This window comes from Panthera onca, chromosome B3, assembly GCF_046562875.1.
Source record: "Panthera onca isolate mPanOnc1 chromosome B3, mPanOnc1 haplotype 2, whole genome shotgun sequence".
Lineage (NCBI taxonomy): Eukaryota > Metazoa > Chordata > Mammalia > Carnivora > Felidae > Panthera > Panthera onca.
Genome location: NC_138344.1, coordinates 16,386,639 through 16,403,494, shown reverse-complemented (window position 1 = coordinate 16,403,494; position 16,856 = coordinate 16,386,639). Strand labels below are relative to the sequence as shown.

The following is a 16,856-nucleotide window of genomic DNA, read 5'->3' as shown; positions in this document are numbered from 1 at the left end:
GGACTCCCCATAGATCTGTGAGTTAGGCTCTAGGATGACCATTCTACCAAGGAGGAGATTAGGGACAGAGAAGCTAAGGAAATTGTTGACAGTTACACAGCTAGAAAGTGGTGGACCCCGGGTACAAATCCAGGGTCTATAGCTCTAGAGTCTCCATGGTGGCTTCCACCACACTGCCTCAATGTTAGTAGATTCTTAATGGCAGAAACACATGATGCCATGTGTCTACCTGAGTCTTTAAATTTTACACAAAGGAGGTCACACCATACCTGCTATTGGGCACCTTGATTTTTTTCCCTTTAAAAACTTTTTTCCCCCCAGGGCTAATTCAAAAGAACCGTATTCTTTTAATATATTGCAGAGATTTTGGGGCACTTGCGTGAAGTCGGTTGAGCGTCTGACTTCAGCTCAGGTCATGATCTCAGGGTTCGTGGGTTTGAGCCCCATGTCAGGCTCCGTGCTGACAGCTCAGAGCCTGGAGCCTGCTTCGGATTCTGTGTCTCTCTTTCTGCCCCTCCTCTGCTCACACTCTGTCTCTTTCTATCTCAAAAATAAACATAAAAAAAAAAAACCAAACAGATTGCAGAGTTTTCTATAATAGGGATACAACTCTATTCATAAATACTATAGTCATTTTCTGTTTCTTTTTTTGGCGTTATTTTTCACCTGTATTGCTTTATTTATGTTTTCTCCTTCTTCTGGGGTCAATTTTGTACCTTGTATTTTTTTCTAGAAAATGCTTCATTTCCTTTTTCTCTGTTTGATATTTCTTTCATTTCTGCTATTACCTTTGTTATACTCTCCCATCTACTGAAAGGGCATATTTTATTGTTGATTTTCTAACTTCTTGAACTGGATGCTTAAGTAATTCATTTTTACTTAGTTCATTATGTAGGTCTTTCATGCCATGAATCTAGAAAAGCATGTTTTTCTCCTCTGATATTCTGTTTAAAAAAAAATCCAGGAATAATGTAAGATGTTGTTTAAAACTTTCTAGTTGGTTCACTTTTTTTCTCCTAATTCACGCCTACACTTTCTGCCTTGTATTACACTTCTTGTTCCTGCCTTGCATATCCTGGTTGATGACTGTCACATCTTCATATTTTATATTATCAAGGTTGGTAACCTTAACCTTGTCTACTCGTAACATTTTCCATAGTAATTCGGTTTTCATTGTATATTCAGGTACATTTAGTGCTCATACGCAGCATTTTGTATCCAGAATTTAACAACAAACATGATAAGTTTGTTATCCTTTTCATGAAAGCAGGCATGGTCTTATTTTACATGTATCATGAGGTACCTGGCCGTTGCTTCAACATTGGATTTTAGATTGTTTCCAGTTTTCCCTTCTTGTGTGTTACACTGCATTCACTGCTTTTAAGGATTTATCTCCAACCCCATATTCTGCGTTATTTCCACAATTAGAGGAGGGCTCACTAGGTGGGAGTGGGAGTGGTTGTTTTGAAGCCCCGGGGTAATTTATACCTCTGCTTTGAGCGTCCCCGACTCTTGCAAGAATCATGCTAGACTGCCCTCCCATGGCAGCCACTGTAACTACACTCACATTTCAGTTCTCCCATTGCTTCTATTGGGAGCCAGAACCACACCAGTGAGTGCATTCAGGGAGACACAGCTCTCCTTGTGGTGAGGGGGCTTTCTCCTTATTTCCAGAACCCTTTTTCTCGATGTTCAGCATATTTCCTGGGCTGAATCTCAGAACCTTTCTCCAAATTGACCCTGCGAGTTGAGATTGACAATGTTGCTTTAAGAGAACCGTAGAGTTTGGACTTTAAGAATCCGTTTTGGAATCATTTTTCCAGAAGATAGTTTTCATGTACTTTCATGTATAAAAATCTGCCTATGATGGTTTACTTTCACACAAAACCCTGAAAATATTTTCATTAAGTTATTACCCAGCAGGTGTTAAACTCATATAGAACATGTTACCTTTGTGCTAAAAAAAAAAAAAAAAAAAAAAAAAAAAAAAAAAAAAAAAGAAAAAGAAAAAGGCTTTCTTACCAAAAGCAGACAAACAAACACACAAAAGGCTCTCTTAGCTATTTTCAGTAGTAATGGGCTGTTGGGCTGGGGTTGACTCATTGACATGCCCACAAGTGAGGTTAGAGAACAATCTGTCGCTATGAAATAACTTTTTCCTACAATGGTGCTGGACGCAAGGTGACCCGAACAGAGCTGACTCTGTGGTCCCCAAATCAGTTCAAGCCAGTACATGGAGCCCCAGACTTGGCTCTTCCTACCACCTTACCTTCTACACCCTGCCAGCTCTTTCTGCGAAATATCACTCAAAATCCATCCTTTCTCTCCCTCCCACTGCTAGTGTCCTGCCGGGTCCAGGCTGCCTCAGAATCTCACCCGGGACTCCGGCACTGGCCTCCCACCTATCTCTTCCTTTCAAACATGCCCTTTGAGACCCTTGCTTGGTAAAGCAGTCGGGGGGATTTTTCTAGCAAGAAAATATTTACTTAAAAGCCTTCAGCAGTCATCACAGTTCTTGTGGTTAAGTTCAAACTTATTGAAAGAACAGGTTATGCTCTGTCCTGCCCGTGGGATTTTGTGCATACTCTTTCCTCTTCTGGAACATTCTTCTCTCCCTTCTCCAACCCATTCTTAGTCCTAACCTTAGATGTTACTTCTCCAGAGAAATCTTCCTGCATCTTCCAGGTTCCCTGGATTTGTAGCTCCTATGGTTCCCTGGCCCACATTGTCATGTTGTATTAGTTCTAGCTGATGAGTCCCTAAGTTCTGTAAAGTCAGGTATCTTGGTCTTGTGTACTGTATCCACTAAAAATTTTACTTGACTGTTAGTCACTGAGACTGAACAGAATAAGATAAAAGGATGTTTTTCTCACATACTACAGTCCTGAGAAGAAAAGCACCTCAGAGCTGGTGTGGGGGTTCCACATTCCCCCTGGAGAACCAAACTCCTTCTATTGCCACTCTGCATCCTTAGGCATTGGCTTTCATCCTTAAGGGCGCCTCATGGTCCAGTATGGCTGCTGGAGCTCTAGCTATTACAGCCATGATCCAGGAAGGAAAAAAGAAGAAGGAGAGAAGGACAGAGAAAGCCTGCACGGCCATTTGTCTCCCCTTTAAAGAGCTTTCCCACAATCCTTCCTGAGAATATCTGCTTCTATCTTGTTCGTCAGAACTTGGTTACCTGGTGATACCTAACTATAAGGTTGGTTGGGAAATAGCCTTCACCTAGGTATAATGTCACCCCAATCGAAGCTGGAGTCTATCACTGGGAAAGAAGATGGGAATGAGTATTTTGAAACAACCAGCAACTTCTGCTCTTGTCGGTATAGTATCTCAAGGTCTACCTACTTGGGTTCCCAGTAGACGTCATGAGACCATGAATGTGTGTCACTCCAACCAAGGGAGCAGACAGCCCTGGGACCCAGAGGGTAAAGGAAACCAAAAGGTTAGGATAGGAAATGTTATACTGCGCTCGACAGAAACCGTCTCCCTTGCGACGATGAGCGTGGCCCATCAGCAAGTGACATGGTGACCCCTGTTTCTCTGAGCTGCTGTTTGCTCCGGGTCCAGCACATGGAAGCGGGGTTCTAGGCTTTGCCCCGTAATTAAGAAGCTAGCGGGCTTTGTTCTCCTCACTTACCCCCGAAATCATTTTCTTCAATTGTTTGTTAGGGCCTGTGCCTTCTCTCCTACTCACTTGCTGCGGAGTGGCGGGGGCCGGGGGAGCCTAACAAGGTAATAAGATAATGTCCTATGTGACACATATGTGGACCCGCAGGCCTGATCGTCAGTAGCTCGGCACCCACCTGGGGCCAGCTGCCTACGGCGGTGCCATTCAAGCAGCTACGTGCCTATGCCTCACCTGGAGCCCTTGTGAAATGCACGTCTGACTCAGTCGATCTGGTGTGAGGCCTGAGTTGGGTGCTCTGCTCTTTGGAACTCCAGGACCAGCTCCGTCTGACCGAACTCTGCGGGGGCGGGGTGGGGGGGCAGCTGTGCGGTGAGCCAGGGGAAGCACATTCCCTACCCCAGTGGAGCATGTGCTCCCCAGTGCAACTGCCCACATCCCTCTGGGGAAGCTCTCTCTCATGCTTTGGGAGTGTGGCTTTGACCTTCTTCGTGCCTTTGCTTTGCTGGGTCAAGTGGCATCCGGACCATCACTGATGGCCGGGTCGTTTTTTAACCCTTGTATGGCGAGAATCTCCACTTCAAATACATGGAAACCTTAAAAAAAAAAACCCAAAAACAAAAAACAAACACTCATGGAAAAATAAAGTACGTAAAATTGGAATCGCTAATAACCGATAAAAACCTTGCAGGACTTGGCGTGGATAGCTCAGCTTTCTCTCACTGCCCGTTCATCTTTGCAAGGAGCTTACATGCAATAGACCCCCAGCCTTCACCTTGTACCCCATGCTCTGAGACCTTTTCTAGGCCAAGGCAGGAAGGGCAGAAGCAGGGATTTTTGTTGGGTTTGTTTTTCAACATTACGTTACATTTTTCTGATTATGAAAACAGTAGGTACTTATTTGAAAATGAGAGGGGGGGGGGGCGCTAGAAAAAGTCAAAGGAAAGAAATCTCTACGATTTTGTTTTTCAAAGGCAATCGTTTCAAACATGTTGATGTCTTGAAAATTCATTTTCGTATTTCAAATTCTGTACATTTAGACTTTCTCTTTTTACAGAACTGTGAACTCCTGTGAGAGGCAGTTGACTGGAAGATGGGCCAGGAGAAAGGCAGGTAAGAATTCAGGCCTGTGTAGACATTCCCTGGTGGGAGCCGAGGCCAGTTTGCCAGGGAGCTGGTAACCAGCCCGATAGCTGGGTACTGCAGTACTTTTCTGTCTCTTTCCCTCTGTTACTAATGTGTAAATGGAAGTAATGACCTCGACTTCTTAGCAAAATAGAATACCACAGAGGCATTAAACAAATGAATGTGTTTTCTGTTTAATCTTTGTAGCAACCTTTGAAGGCAGGGACCCATTTATTCCCATTTTATAGATGAGGAAACTGAGGCCACGACCTTACTGGGTTATGGTGATGATTTTTTTTTTTTTTAACATGCAATATACGTATAAGCATATGTAAATTCTGGCACCATTTGTTATAATTGTGGTGAGACTTGGTCTAAGCACTAGAGTTCTGGGGTGGTTTGGAGGGACTCCCAACTCAAAGTAGGAAAATCAAATATGGCCTCTCAGGAATGGGCTATGTGAAGAGAGTGGGGGTGGGAAGGGATCAGCTTCAGGCATTATGGTGCACTCGTTGGTTAGAATGTAAATTCTTTTTGGGAGACTCTAGGGACATCCACAGGCTCTTTGCATTCTTTGCAGTAGGCACGCAAAATAGGTGTGTTGACCGTAATAGCAATACAATCTTCCAGAAGCCAAATCTAGAGCCATTGTTAACCCCAACAGTTACTTGTGCAGATTACAAATGGATGATCCCTCTGGGTGTAGACGTCAGGCACAACGGAAAGGCATCCTCCCTAGACCCTGCTCTAAAGCCTGTGCCTTTGGGCTTGGCCCCCACTTGCCTCTTGTTGGGTATCGTGTTCCGTGCACCCACTGCTCACCACTACCCATCAGAAGTCCCTGGTCATGAGCTCCAGGCTACTGGGGCTTGGGCCTTGAATACAATGACCCCATCTCCCCCATCCCAGACACTGGGGTGAGTAGCAAGTGTGGGTCCCACTGGCATGAAGGCATAATGACCAACACTGGATATTTTCAAAAGTGGGTTTTGGGACACCTGAGTGGCTCAGTCATCTGGCATCTGACTTTGATTCAGGTCATGATCTCACGGTCCATGAGTTCGAGTCCCACGTCAAGCTCTGTGCTGACAGCTCAGAGCCTGGAATCAGAACACAGAACCTGGATTCTGTGTCTGCCTCTCTCTCTCTGCCCTCCCCTGCTCATGCTTTATCTCACTCTCTTGCAAAAATAAATAAACAACAACAACAAAAAGAGTGGGTTTTGGTGGGGGCAACAGGAATCAATCTCTGAAGGCCCCAAGTGCCTGAAGGGAGTGGAAGAAAAGCAACTCAGTGGATAAAACTGGCAAGTTGAAATACCCACAGACAGGCTTCTCTCCTTCCCAGAGATTTCCCACAGTGGCCTTGCTTAAACATGCCCCTTCTTGCACCTTGAGAATAACTTCAGGGAAAATAATTTTATTTGTCCCTCATTATTTTTATGTGACTAATAAATCACATATAATTCTGGCACTTCTTCCTAATAGCAATTAGAATAAACAATAAGAACCATTTCAGCTGCTCGACAATTAGGATTCTAATGAGTGAAATGGAAGTCGTGTGATGCAGATTTGGACAATTCATTAGTTGGAAGCATAAGCGCTTTTAAAAACGAATGATGTCTTGAGCTAAATTATTCAAAACACAGCGAAAAACTGGACGGGAGGGACAGATGCCAGAAATAGGCCATATTCTTCACATTAGAGGGAAAAACGAGACAAATCCTAAAAAGGATCTAAGAATCGAGAGTCAGAATGGTGTGAAATCTTACTATCACTGAAAGGTACAAGCGTCACCACATATCTGTGTAAGGAGGTGCACTTTTTTCACTGTGCTGAACAGCTTTGGCACTTCGTCTATGTCCCTGATGGTTAAGTGGGTATTTCTCAGCTGAGAAAGATCAGTGAGGTTGGACCACTTACCCGGAGCTACCCAACCAACTGACCGAAATGCCTATCTTTCTACCTGTGCCCCCTGCCCCCCCTTTTTTAAAGTTTATTTACTTATTTTGAGACAGACAGAGAGAATGAGTGGGGGTAGGGGCAGAGAGAGATGGAGAGAGAGATCCCAAGCAGGCTCTGCCTTGTCAGCACGGAGCCCGATGTGACGTGGGCTTGAACTCATGAACCGCGAGATCATGACCTGAGCCAAAACCAAGAGTTAGACGCTTAACCTACTGAGCCACCCACATGCCCCACACCCTGACATTTCCAAAGGCCAAGGTAAATTTCTCCTGAGGGGACATTTTAGAAATAGTAGAAATCGGGGCACCTGGGTGGCTCAGTCGGTTGAGCATCTGACTTTTGATTTCAGCTCAGGTCATGATCTCACAGTTTGTGAATTTGAACCCTGTGTTGGGCTCTGCACTGACAGCACAGAGCCTGCTTAGGATTCTCTCTCTCCCCCTCTCTCGGCCTCTTGCCTGCCCCCCCCCCCCCAAAATAAGTAAAATAAACTTAAAAAAAAGAGAAATAACAGAAATCAACACAGGAAATGCAAGAGTGGAGGTATTCTGTCTCCTTTCTTCCTTCCTCTCTTTTAAGTATAATTTTCTATAGAAAAATGCACAAATTTCATCCAAGTATACACTTGGTGAGTATCACATACGTGCACACCTGTGTAGCCACTGCTCAAATCAAGAGCTAGAACATGTCCATTATCCCAGAAACTTCCACTGCACCCTTTCCAAGTAATCACATCGCAAAGGCAATTGTTGACCCTCTTTCTATCACCGCAGGAAAGCCGGCCTGTTCTTCATATAAATGGAATCACAGAGTATTTAGTGTTTGGTATCTGGCTGTCTTCACTCCACATAAAGCCATGCTGTTGCACGGATCAGCAGATCGTCCCTTTTTATTGCTGTGAGCGATTCCGGGGTATGAATATACCACAGTTTGTTCTTCCATTCTGCTCGTGATAGGCATTTGAATTGTTTCCAGCTCTGGGCTATTATGAATGAAGCTGCTCTGAGTATTTTCATTGCACCCACGTTTTGTGGACATCCACACTCCTCCCTACGAGGGAAATTCCTGGGTCACAGTGTAGGCTATGTTGAAATTCATTAGAGAGTGCCATATGACTTTTTAGCTAGTTCCTTTAAAAAAATTTTTTTTTAACGTTTATTTACTTTTGAGACAGAGATAGAGAAGGAGCGGAGGAGGGGCAGAGAGAAAGGGAGACACAGAATGGGAAGCAGGCTCCAGGCTCTGAACACAGAGCCTGACGTGGGGCTGGAGCCCACGAACCGTGAGATCATGACCTGAGCCGGAAGCAGGAGGCTCAACCGACTGAGCCACCCAGGCACCCCTAGTTACTTTTTTTTTTTTAAACATTAGCACTTTATAAATGTTAATTGTCCAACTTAGACTTTACCCACAGGCAAGAGTCACAAACTTTAGAGCAATTTCATATCTTTTGGTTCCCTGGTGACCAGTTGTTCGAATCGCATTTTAACTAAGGAAAAACTGGTTAAGGGCATCAGAGTCCCGTGTTCATCAAGTTTTGCCTGTACGTGTCTGTTAGGAGGTGAGTGTTACAAAATAAATAAATAAATAGATAGATAGATAAATGAACGAACTCATGAATGAATGAATGAATGAATGAATCAGTCAATCAATCAATCAATCAATCAGTCAATAAGGTGCTTTACTCAGCAAACACAAACAGCCGTTGGACTGAGCAGAACCTGTTGGCTCCCAGGAGCGATCCTGCGGGAACCGCACTGCCCGCCGCCTCGGGCTGCCTGGCCGCGCAGCTCCACCTAGCGTCGGCCGCGCTCGGTGCCGGGCTTGCTCAGCGCCTCGTTTCCTCAGGGTGTAGGAAATCACCCAGCATCCTGGTGACACCTTTTGCCAAAAGCCGGAGAACTCTTCTCAGCATCCTCGGCTTTCACCTTGCACGGTCCCCAACCCTTGTCGTAAGGGCCCCTGAGGGCGTCTCGCATCTCGGGCCCCAGTCCTGGCTGTACCCTGCGGCTCCAAGAGCATCGCGACCATGGACAGCAGCCAGGGCTGAGCTAAACTGCAGGCGCGTTCCCTCCTCCCCTCGATCCTTCCCACTGCGCACCCCTCTGGCCCTCCTGGACCTCTCTGGTAGGTTGGAGACTGGTTTTAAAAAGCCTTTGGGGAAGCCAGAAAGGGCAACTGACCCCGAGAACTTACTTCTCTTGGGCTGGGTGGGCCGGGTTGTGGGATATTTATTTAAAAGGCGAAAGAAAGGTTTATAAGATCTGAAGAGAAACTGAGTGTATGTGGGGTATTTTATATTTGATGTCCCAACAAGCCTCTGAGGCAGCTATCATTAACACATTTTATAAATGGGGGAAAGGGAGATTCAGAAAGGTTAAGTATTTTTTTCCAAGGTCACACAGCCATTCCAGAAAGAACCAGATCTCCAACTCACCACTAGCTGTTTTCTTCCAGGACAAGGGCACTTTTTCTGATTCTGTGCCTCCCCCCTGCCCCCACTCCGTTTTACTTCCTCCCTTCACCATTCACATCTTGTCCTTCTCTCCTGGATGCTCATAAAATGTTGCTCTTCCTATTTTAAATTTGTTTTAATGTTTATTTATTTTTCGGAGAGAGAGAGAGAGAGAGAATGGGGGAAAGGCAGAGAGGGAAAGAGACACAGAATCCAAAGCAGGCTCCAGGCTCTGAGCTGTCAGCACAGAGCCCGACTTGGGGCTCAAACCCACAAACTGTGAGATCATGACTTGAGCTGAAGTCAGACGCTTAACTGGCCGAGCCACCCAGGTGCCTCTAGCTCCGCCTGCTTTAGAAGCCACATGTCACATGTTTGGAAGGAACTCCAGTTGGCCCTTACAGACCCCTGCCTGGTTCCTGGCCAGCTGTCCCAAGTCTCCTTGAGAGGCACAGTCTAGTTATGGACGTGCCCAGATCGCCACAACCCTCCCTTACAACGTGCGGCTCTTTGCTTGTACAGAAAAAGAATCCTTCTGTGATTCGAGACGTGTGGTGCTTGAACTCCCCCTTCCCAGGAAGTGATGCTTATAGTGAGGCAAATAGAAAAGTAAAAATCAAGAGGAGGAAGGGTGCTCGAAGTTCATTTAGTTCTGGTGCTGCCGCATACTGAGGGAGGAGGAGAGTGTCCTAGAGACGGATCCAGCATGATTCGGTGGTGTGGAGAGCAGAGCCAGGTGGGTTACCGTGTTATCCGGTGTACAAGAGCTGTCCCCGTGTGGAGAGAGACATACGGGGTGTCCACAGGGAGTGGGTAGGAAGATAGGCACAGTGAAACATGCCTACCCACGGGGAGTGGGTAGGAAGATAGGCACAATGAAACGTGAGGGGAACAGTTACCTGTCCGAAGGGCCTTGTGGGTCCACAGGTGGGCCCTTGACCATCAGGGTAGAGGCGCTCTATTGCAGATTGAATTGTGAGCCCCCCACCCCCAATTCATATGTTGAAGTCCTAACTCCCAGCACCTTAGGACGTGACCTATTTGGAAACAGAGTTTTATAGAAGTGGTCAGGTTAAGATGAGCTCGCTGGGGTGGCCCTAATCCAATATGACCGGCATTATAAAAAGAGGAAAGTTGGAGACAGGCCCACAGGGAGAACACCATGTGGGGATGAAGGCAGAGGTCAGGGTGAGGCTTCAGCAAGCCAGGGGCACTGAAGATTGCCAGGAAACCACCAGAAGATAGGAGAGAGGTCTGGGGCAGATCCTTCCCTCACAGACCCTGGAAAGAACCAGCCCTGATGATATCTTGAGATCACCATATCTTGATCGCAGACTTTCAGCCTCCAGAATCAGGAGACACTGAATTTCTTTTTTTTTTTTAAGTTTATTTATTTATTTTGAGAGAGAGTGAGTCAGAGAGAAAGTGAGAGAGAGAATCCCAAGCAGGCTCCGCAGAGCCTTGCAAAGCCCGACACAGGGCTCGAACCCACAAACTGTGAGATCATGATCTGAGCTGAAACCAAGGCTTGGAAACTTACCCAACTGAGTCACCCAGGTGCCCCGTGAGACACTGCATTTAAAAAAAAATTTTAATGTGTGTTTATTTTTGAGAGAGGGGGAAGGGGGAGAGAGAGAGGGAGACACAGAATCTGAAGCAGGCTCCAGGCTCTGAGCTGTCAGCACAGAACCCAAACACGGGGCTCGAACTCGTGAACCACGAGATCATGACCTGAGCTGAAGTCAGACGCTCAACTGACTGAGCCACCCAGGCACCCCGAGACACTAAATTTCTGTTGTCTTAAGCCCCCTTCCCTAGCCTGTGGTACTCGGTACAGCAGTCCTGGGAAGTGAACACGCGCTGTAGGGTGCTCCCCGAGTTAATGAAGGTGGGGACAAGCTCATATATGAAGAATATTGTCCTGTTGTTACATACTTCTCTGTAGGCGAGGGACTGTGTTCTGCATTTGCTAAAGATTGCAATCTCTGTCCCCAAAAATCTGCGTTCTTCCCACCTAGAAATGACTACTAAATGACCGTTGGAAATGTTAAATTCTTGTCTCCCAAATCATTTCAGCTGGAGGGGAAAATAACCTACAATTGAAGGGCCATTTGTCACCTGGACAAATTTAAGGAGGCTCCCACTCTCAGGTGCTGGCTGCCCACTGACACTGCTCGGAGATTCCACACCCCCTTAAACTCTGCACCCTACATACCTCTTTTGTCTTATCCTGGTCTAGACCCTGTACATTTGTACCTGGAGCCACAGAGAAGGAAATAAACCTGTAGATATCTAGAAACCGATATATGACTGCAGGAACCTCTGTCACAAAACCTGAGATGATTATAGAAAAGCTTCTTCTGGGGCGCCTGGGTGGCTCAGTCGTGTAAGCATCTGACTCATGATTTTGGTTCAGGTCATGATCTTGCAGTTTGTGAGTTTGAGCCCTACATGGGGCTATCAGTGCAGAGCCTGCTTGGGATTCTCTCTGTCTCCCTCTCTCTCTGCCCCTCCCCTGCTTTCTCTCTCTCTCCCTCAAAATAAATAAACTTAAAAGAAAAGAAAAGGTTCTTCTGGACAATTACATAAAATTACTATTCTTTATCTGAAACAAGTTTAACTGGGTGTCCTGTATTTTATCTGGCAACTTTACTTGGATCCAGGCAATTCCCCAGAAAGATTGCTGATATATATATTTTTTCTGGTTCAGGTGTTTTATTTAATTTTTATTCTTATTGTTTTCTAATTAATTTATTTTTTAATATAATGCATTATCAAGTTAGCTAACATACAGCGTATACGGTGTGCTCTTGGTTTTGGGGATAGATTCCCATGATTCATCGCTTACATACAACACTCAGTGCTCATCCCAACAAGTGCCTTCCTCGATGCCCACCACCCATCTTCCCCTCTCCCCCTCCCCCTCCATCAACTCTCAGTTTGCTCTCTGTATTTAAGAGTCTCTTATGGGTTTGCCTCCTTCTGTGTTTGAAACTATTTTTCCCCTTCCCCTCCCCCATGGTCTTCTGTTAAGTTTCTCAAGTTCCACATATGGGTGAAAACATAGGTTACCTGTCTTTCTCTGACCGGCTTATTTCACTTAGCGTAATACCCACCATTTCCATCCGTGTCGTTGCAAATAGCCCGATTTCATTCTTTCTCATTGCTGAATAGTATTCCATTGTATATATAAACCACATCTTCTTTATCCATTCATCGGTTGATAGACATTTAGGCTCTTTCCATAATTTGGCTGTTGTTAAAAGTGCCGCTGTAAACATTGGGGTACAAGTGCCCCTATGTATCAGCACTCCTGTATCCTTTGGATAAATACCTAGTAGCGCTATTGCTGGGTCATAGGGTAGTTCTATTTCTAATGTTTTGAAGAACCTCCACGTTGTTCTCCAGAGCAACTGCACCAGTTTGCATTCCCACCAACAGTGCAAGAGGGTTCCCGTTTCTCTACACCCTCGCCAGCATCTGTTATTTCCTGAGTTGTTGATTTTAGCCACTGACAGGTGGGAGGTGGCATCTCAATGTGGCTTTGATTTGTGTTTCCCTGATAATGAGGGACATTGAGCATCTTTTCATGTGCCTGTTGGCCATCTGGATGTCTTCTTTGGAAAAGTGTCAATTCATGTCTTCTGCCCATTTCTTCACTGGATTATTTGTTTTTTCAGGTGTTGAGTTGGGTAAGTTCTTTATAGATTTTGGATACTAACCCTTTATCCGATATGTCATTTGGACTGCTGATATTTTTAAGTGCACACAATAGTATGATAAGGTATGGTATGGCTGGTGAAAGTTTTGGCCCCGTTCTCTAGGGGTTTATATTCCAGGTCCAAAAAAAGGCCATTAATCTCAGTAGATCAAGTGCCTCTAATTGTTTAGGCAGGAATGTTTCACCTCGAAGAATTCCAGCCAGGCTATTTAGACCAGAGCAGGGCCCCATTTGTTGGCTGCTTAAAGAAATGGGGATAATATAGCCGCCTATTTGTTAGGGAATTTAAATGTGGTCCAGCCTCGAAGGCAAGTCTTTCGTGACTTAGAGCTGGTTCCTTGAGGCTTTCTTCAAGGGCTGGTGTTCAGGGACTGCTTTGAATGCAAATTAAATTTTCTTTAAAAATAATTTGTTCTTAAGAATTGCCCAAGCAATTCTGGCTGAGAAGAGCATCCTCATGACAGATGTGATTTGGACTGGTGTCCTTGGCAACTCTACAGGACAAGGGGAAGCCAGGGTCCTCTTGCTGGGAGTGCTCCTGTCCTTCCACCCACACATCCATCCTTCCATCCATCTGCCAAACACCTGGGTTAGACACAGATTGAGAAGAGACAGAAAAATGCTACAGTTGTATTCTTCAAGGAGCTGACAGTCTTTTAGGGAAGACAAGCACATAAGTAGGCAATTATAATACATTGTGACTTTGTTCTGATAGAGGCAGGCACAGTGGATTGTGGAGATATTCAGGTGCAGGATTTAATTTAAGTGCAGGAAAGGAAAGAAGAACCACTTTCAGGAGGAAATGATGCCTTAGTAAGTCTGGAAGTACATACAGTAAGAGTTACGTAGCTAGGTGATGTATTAGAAGGTCAAGGCAAGAATCATTGGTCATTATTTGGGTAGAAAGTATGGGGTGCGGGCATGTGGGAAGAAGGCAGAGGGAGGAATCAAAAGTGAGTCCTAGATTTCTGGCTTGGCACCTGCCTCCTTAGGTTTAGACCTTCAAAGTAGTCACTTCTAGAAGTGAGTCACTGGACCACAATGACTGTTGGGAAAACTTCAAAATGTTCATTGTCCGCGAGCTTGGTAGATCCCATACTAACCAGTGACAAAGAGTCACCTCTACTTCCTGGCATCCAAGACCCAGGAATGCAGACTGAGTTATTAAATACCCACGTGTCTGACATCACCCTACATTTCAAAGGTTTCTTTCTTTTTTTTTTTTTTTTTTTTTTGCCTGCTACTTTTAAATCCATAGTGTCAGAAGTAGAGCATATCTATGAGATCGCAGGTGAAACAGAATGGGCGTAGGGAAAAGGAAGTTGGCTATGTGTTCCTACTGGGTGTAGGGGGGCTGCTGCTTCCAGAGAGCTGCCCAGAGAACTTGATGCGTCAGTGAAATTTGGCAGATTGGCTTTGAAAATTGGACTGCGTCACCGGGAGGCACATTGCAACAAAATGGGTGGTACTGAGTTCCATAGATTGTATTTTTGGGCAGAATGTCCTGGATGAGCTTACAGATTGTATTTTCCATGTCTTCATGACTAATGTTTGCAATTACTAATAGCTGGGGACAGTTCCCACTGGAACAGACGTCTTCAGTATTTTTTTTAATACAAAATTAGTCATGTGGATTCCCTGGGACTTGGTGTTTTATTAAGTCTCTCTTTCTCTCTCTCTCTCCGTCCTTTTTCAGAGGAAAGCTCTGTTCTGTACACGCCTAAAAGATTTTTTAAAAGTGAGATGTGCATTCAAAGCAACGCGGACGGGTTTCTGCTCAGAATTCAAACAAATGCCTTTTCTGGTCAAAATGACGACAGGATCTAAAAGACAACTCTTTGATCAACTATCAGATGATACTTTTGTTCTACACCAGTGCAGCTTGCAGAATGTTTATTTGGCAATAGAAAAAAGGTCACCATTTTAAGGCAGTTCAGAAACCAAATGTTCCCATAATATGGCAGTTTTCTCCCTTGGCTTTGCTGCTTTGGAATCTGTGCTTTTGACAAGCTCAAGCTCTCTTAGATGTGTGGTTGGGGCGGGGGGGGGGGGGGAGGGCGGAGTCGGTGGTGGGAGATCTGTTAATTGCAAAAAAAAAAAAAAAAAAAAAGGGAGATCTCCCCTGCAAGGAAACTATTTATATCACAAGGTGAGTTCTTTAAATAAGAAAAGGAGGTGGTGGGGAGAGAATATCTCTGCTAGGTGCGACATATGTAGAAACAGAACAGCAGCGTGTGCACAGAAATTTGAATCAGGTTGTGTTTTTTACTATCCAATCCTTGCTTTTAAGCAGCATTTTACACCCCCTCCTGAAACAGAAACCTCTTTAATTAGTTCCTGCAGAAGTGCCTCTCTACTGCCACCTGTTGTTCAGGAGAATATCAGAGCTCCGTGGGGGTCCCAGGAGCCCGTTTGAACTCCTGAGGTGCGTCTCTGTCCTGCATGGTCATCCTTGCTGGGACCCTTTGAGGCACAGGTAAGGGAGGTGATGTAAGCTCGGATCATCCAGAGCTAGCCGAGAGAACTGGAAAATGCCATATTTTCTCCACACGGAACAAGCTGTGTTCTTAGTTGCTAATCATTATTGATTTAGAATCTTAAAAAGCCATGCTTCCCATTTCAATAAAAGCAATGAAAAGTATTTTAGAGGTGGAAATTGCCTCTTCAAACAATATTAAGGAAAGAGAAAGGGAGTGGATGGAATCCAAGGTTGGGATTGTGTTAAAAGCTATCTCGGCCTTCTGTATGCTAATTACAAGTACTCCGGAAAGTTGAAACTAATCACAGCAGAGGGTCAAAGCCCCAGTCACTGCACGTTAACCCAAGTGGCCCACTGTATACATTATATTTATTTTTGCTTCTCTTGGGTATAGTAAATGTGTCTGGTTTTGTTCATTAAAGCCTCAGATTGGGCTTATTTGGCTAACATCTGTTAGGACGAGGGTCTTACTCTTAATTGGTACCATCTGGAAAGGGGGAGGAACACACAGAGGATCTTCATAATGGATTGAAGGCCCAGCCCTTCTATATCTTGCAAAAATACTTTTTATTTTTAAGCTAGTATTATATACATATATACATACATACATGCACATATATACACATACATATATACATGCACATGCATATATATGTACACACACACACACATATATATGCACATTTACTCATGTGAAAGACTATAATTTTACAATCCAGCAATATAACAAAAAATGATCGGGGTGCCTGGGTGGCTCAGTCAGTGAAGCATCCAACTTTGACGCAGGTCATGATCTCGCGGTTCGTGGGTTCGAGCTCCAAGCTGGGCTCTGTGCTGACAGCTCGGATCCTGGAGCCTGCTTCAGATTCTGTGTCTCCCTCTCTCTCTTTGCCCCTCCCCAGCTCACACTCTGTCTCTCTCTCTCTCTCTCTCTCAAAAATGAATAAACATTAAAAAATTTTTTTAAATGATTGGTATATGAGATACGCATCATTTAAGGTACCAGCAAAATGTGTGCGTGTGTGTTTGTGTTTAGGGATGCTGAGTATCTTCCTTTTCTGGGATGTCCCCTCTTTGCAGCTCCGTAGTGCTTATTCTGAGGCATCTCTTTTCCCTCTTCCTCTGGCTCTGGTTTCCATAGCTGCGGTGGACAGGTCCTCCTAACTTGCACACAGATGTCATTCTGCACTCAAAGCCACAATGCCACGGGCCATACCAGTGTTGCTGGGTTTTAGCTCTCTCTTTATGTAATTTGAGAGCTCATTAATAAGCACCATTTTGTGTGATTGAAAAATAGAAAGGGCGTCCTGGCATTAAACATTAAATCTGAGAAGAACTGACTTAGGAACACAATGAACTTCTTTTTTTCTCCTTATGTCGATTCTAGTCTGAGGATGAGTGGAGACCCAGACACTTCCTCTACTCAGCCCCCACCAAGCCTCTGCAGGAAGCAGAAATCCGAGTAGATCCTTAAGATTGATTTC

General features: G+C 44.8%; 1 long non-coding RNA gene across 1 annotated transcript in view; it reads left to right on the top strand.

Moving 5' to 3' along the window:
- Positions 1–16,856, top strand: part of LOC132668758 (uncharacterized) — an 84,309-nt gene that overhangs the window by 48,083 nt on the left and 19,370 nt on the right. Inside the window, exon 3 of the long non-coding RNA XR_013556402.1 lies at positions 4,686–4,741. This is a non-coding gene — a long non-coding RNA (uncharacterized LOC132668758). The remainder of the gene's footprint in view (positions 1–4,685; positions 4,742–16,856) is intronic.